General features: G+C 45.5%; 1 pseudogene; it reads left to right on the top strand.

The window, feature by feature from the left end:
• Positions 1 to 902: 902 nt before the first annotated feature.
• On the top strand, positions 903 to 4,068 carry LOC147417543 (uncharacterized; annotated as a pseudogene).
• The last annotated feature ends 715 nt before the right edge of the window (positions 4,069 to 4,783 follow it).

The following is a 4,783-nucleotide window of genomic DNA, read 5'->3' on the forward strand; positions in this document are numbered from 1 at the left end:
TCATCTTTGTCGTGGGCTTCTCTTGCGCGTTCGATAATCGAAATCTCTCTTTTCACTCTTGAACTGATTCTCTCTCTAGCTTTTTGCACTCACCGAGTTACTCTCAGCCACTTTCCTTTCTCCTCACTCTCTCTCAATCTCCATTTTTCCTCCCTCTTTCTCTCTCTAAGATTCCTCATGTATCTCTCTCTCCTTCTACACACACACTAACACACACACTAAATACCTGCATTCGACTTCTTTCTCTCTCCTATTCTTTCTCTCTCACTAATGCTATAGAGAGTATTCATTCTCTCTCTATCTCAATGAACACACACATTCACCGAAAGTCGCAATCTCTCTCTCTCTCTCTAACTTCCTGGCAACTCCCTTCGTTCCCAATAGCACTGTAATATAGTTTTTCTCTCTCCCTCTCTAACTTTATCTCTCTACTTCTTGTGACCCTCACACACTATGGCGCTGCATAAAGAAATACTCTCTCTCTCTCTAACTTACTACGCAGGGTTTTCATTACTTCGTTAGCGTAGGAGGCCAAAACGCAATTCTGGCTCCATGTTAACCCACGTGGCTGCTGTCTTCACTATTTTTACTTTGTTAGCATGTAGCGGGATTTAACTAATGAAGTAAACATCTACGCAGCCTCCCTGCGCCCAACACTTTTGGCGACTCCCTCATGGCTTGGCGTTTCCTCTTCTGTAGTGCCCAAAGGTCCGGCTCGGCTTAGACTCCCTAGGCCCGTACTCCCCTTTCTGCTTTTGGTAGCTCTACAAAGTAGTCCTCCTATGTTCTTCACTGGCGGCTTCTCACCTCCCTTTCTCAGGATCAGCCCAACACACTCTTCCTTTATCTCCAGCAGCATCTTGCGGCTTTCACTGCCCTCCCTTCTGGTCATCCACTCGGCCATGCTTGCCACACACGAGGTCTCAGCCTCCCTCTTTTCCCCCTACTCTAGCGACCCCCCTTCTCTGCTTCCTCCCTGCACAAATGCCCGTACTTTCTTATTGCAGTGCTCTTTCAACTCAAGCCGTTGCCCCCTTGGCCCTCTTTTTAACTGTGTAGGTAATGGCTCCAGAGTGAGCCTCTCAACTGACTCTCTCCCTGGCCTTCGAGCTTCTCCCCTCTGTAATATAACGCTAACGGCTCCCTCCTTTCCAGCGATCTCCCTCATATTTCTCCTGGCGACCCATTATTCATGCATGCCTTGCCGGCCCTGCTCGCACCACTTGTTGCTTTCCCCTCCATGCAAGCCGTGAAGTAGAGACTGTACCGCCCTTCTTGCTCGCAGTTGACTCCAGCAACGTTTTCCTTTTTGATGCATTTATGTATTCGACCTTAACTCCAGCTCTTTAAAAAAAAAAACTTGCTTGGCTCCGCTTCCCACGCCGCCAATTGCCTTCGCCTGTCGACCTTCTTTACCCGAGAAAAGAACTTCTCTTTTGTCTCCTTTCCCTCCTCTACGCAATGTCCACCAAAACCCAAGGCAAACAAAACATTGCCATGCACAACATCATCCCAACCAAGGTATTCCTAAGCACAATATGTTCTACCAGAGCTCGTCGCAATCAAGGCAATTCAAGTGATGAAATTTTGGATATAAAGCACCACATTAAGCATATATATAGACCAAAGCTTTGCTTAACACAATATGTTCCTTTGATAGTCCCCATCGAGCCAGCAATATCCTTGCTTGCCCATGTCATCGGTTTCATAAAGCTGCTTTCCTTCAAGACACAAGCATAAATAAAGCATCTGGAGAAGGTGCTTTCGATTGCATATCATTATAATAGTATGTAGCTCCTCTATCATGGCTAAACCTAGTATATCAATTGAAGCATTGTCAGGCTGTCAATTTGGCCGAAATGTTGACTAAAGCAGTGCCATTCTCCATACTTGGCCTGCAAACCAACAAAGGCAATGCTGAGCATATCAATTTTTCCGTGCTCTTCAAATTGACGTGGTCTACATCCTTTGGCCCTATTTCCTACCCTGGAAGAAGAGCAACATGACAACCCCCCCCCCCCCCCCCCCCCCTCCCTACACACCCCCCTCTGAACCTGCTCGACATGTGCCAATTGTTATGTGTACTTGCAAGCTTACACATATAGCCACCTAATCACTGCCCCTCTATAGGTATGCTCTAAAAAATTCTCTGAGCCTACGTCTTTGTAAGTATATATACATCTCAAATAAAGAAAATGGAACGAATGAAGCATACGTCTCATGTACGTAATATGGTCCCTATGGCGTGGCACATAGACATACCCTTACCCCAAGTCAGAGAGATCATCTGGCCCTCCTCGATCAAATGCAAAAATAATAAACATGTCAAGTATTGGAGCTTCATAAAATACTGCCAACATTTGCTGCTGCAAAAGTCTATGATGTGTGTACACGTTGTAAACTTCACACAAAATAATATCATAGCTCGGTCCCAATAACATGCATCCGTATGGAATTTGGTTCCAAAACTTTTTGGATCCACTTGATTCAAACTTTATACTGAGCATATGCCACCTGTAATCTTTGCAAGGTAGGAAAATTTGCCCGAATTAAGAGAAAGATCCCAAAACCTGTGGGTGATTGGTAATTAAGACAATCTGACCTTTAGCATGCATACAAGAGCAGCTACTCCCTTTTTCTAGTAACCATAAACTCCCTGACATAATCAATGAAAAGAAAAATGCAATAAAAAATCCATATTGTGCATACCCCTTGAAGAAGATAGCAAGCATTTGGTTATCTTGCCACCTTGGTTGACAACCTGGCATACCATCTGCACCCTCTGTAACCACATAGTTAGCATGAACCTTTTCACAATTTGTACTTATATCAGAGATATTTTTGATTAGAATTCCAACTTGGTTAGCTTCTACCTGTGAATCTGCATCTGCATCCATAACACACTCCATTAAACAGGCAGAGCCATGAAAATATGCATCATCTACCACTAAGAGAGTTCTTTAAAGATGGAATATAAAATATAATTGAGCAAAGATGTTGTTGGCATGGTAGTGTTGCTTATGTGAGCTAAGAGCTCGAGGGTGCATGGGCGACGCTACTGTAAAGGAGCCACTAAGGTTTGCATGAAGGAAGCCGCTAGTTGCATGGAATGCTCTTATTTTAGTGGGGTACCCTCAACATGAAGGTGATGAGGATACATTCAATTGTTTCTATAGGATGCGAGCTCAGAGTGTCCCTCCAAATGTTGTCAGAGGCTGTTGGAAAAAGATGTAGTCTTGGCACAGTCTTGGTCGATATGTACGCCAAATGTGGTGCGCTTGAGAAAGCACAAAAAGTCCTTGAGGAGATTCTTATCCAGAATGTCGCCTCTTCAAATGCATTGATTACGGGATGTGCACAACGAGAACAGAGCCAAAATCTCTAGACTATTTCCAGCAGATGCGAAATGTAGTGCCATCGCGATAGCACGAGAATTTTTTGATGGGTATCCTCTCTAGGCTGTCAGCTCACTCCAGAAGCATTGCAGGCAAAGCAACATACCCAAAAGCGTGATATCCACTTGCCATGTGCATCCATCTCAAGCTTCGACAACTCGATGGTGGCGATGGCAAATGCCAGTTCATGTTGAATTCAAAAAGAGCACGCTGGGGTCTTTTCCTCTCCTTAACCAATGGACTCGTTTACGCAAGTGCTAGAGTTGCAAAGAAACTTACACTAGGGAGTTGCAAGGAAACTTACAGCAGGGGAAAAAAAAAATATGATGAGGGAGAGGAGGGAGAGCAGCTTCACTTTGAGAGCAGTGACAAACTTTACTTAGTTGAAGGACGGAAGCACAGTCAGGACTTTGCTTTCTCCTTAGTGGGTTGGAGAATCCGATACTAGACGATGGTGTGCCGGTTGGGCTGCAGAATTGCACATCAACCACTAGATTTTCCTCGCTCTAAGGGGCTGTCTTCCCGCCATCCGCAATCGGAATGAGGCACAAGCGTGCTGCGTGTGCGCTTCTACCGGCGACAAGCCATTGCGCATTGTACATTAATTTTCTGGGTCAAAATTGGGCATCTTACAACTGTTGGTCACACACAGGATTATGTCAACTTAAGATGATAGGATCTGTGGAATACAAAGCACAATCTCTCTCTCTCTCAAGCTTCTCTCTTCTGGGTTCTTGTTTTCTCCTACCCTTGGGCTCACTTCAATCCAATACAAATGCGGCTAACGAAGCACTCTCTCTCTCTCTCTCTCTCTCTCTCTCTCTCCACACACACGGAATGTCTGTAATATAACTCTCTCTCTAACTCTACGCTACAGTCGGTAGGTCTCTCTCTCACTCTCTTAATAGCGTCACAGCCAGCAAATCGAGACTCTCTCTCTCTATTATCTTAGTCAAAACACACACACACACACACACACACGCAAGAATTCTCTATCCCTCTTCTCCTGTGGCCCTCTTCTCTGGCTAGTCCCCTCTGCCTCCGTCTCCATCCACTCACGACACTCCTCTCTCCCGTTCTCTGCACATGGGCGCCTTCCTCATCAGCACACAAAGATTCCAGCCCTCTTGGGCTCCCTCATCCCCCCTTCTCCCAGGCTCCCATGCCTCCTCGCGACCCTCCTGTCGGCTCTCTCTGCTGGCGGCTCACCACCAGAGGTCATTTCGAAAACTGAATGACCATGCAACAATTTTTTTTAAATAATGATTTCCAATGAGTCTCGTTCACACGCTCATTCCTCCTCGAAAATGACCTCAACAGTATACGGACACCCGATACCCCAAAGATCTAGGCCAACTTTTCACGGCCTTGAATTCAAACTTCCCTCT

Source organism: Adiantum capillus-veneris, chromosome 30 (genome assembly GCF_014529385.1).
Source record: "Adiantum capillus-veneris isolate H3 chromosome 30, ASM1452938v2, whole genome shotgun sequence".
Classification (NCBI taxonomy): Eukaryota; Viridiplantae; Streptophyta; class Polypodiopsida; order Polypodiales; family Pteridaceae; genus Adiantum; species Adiantum capillus-veneris.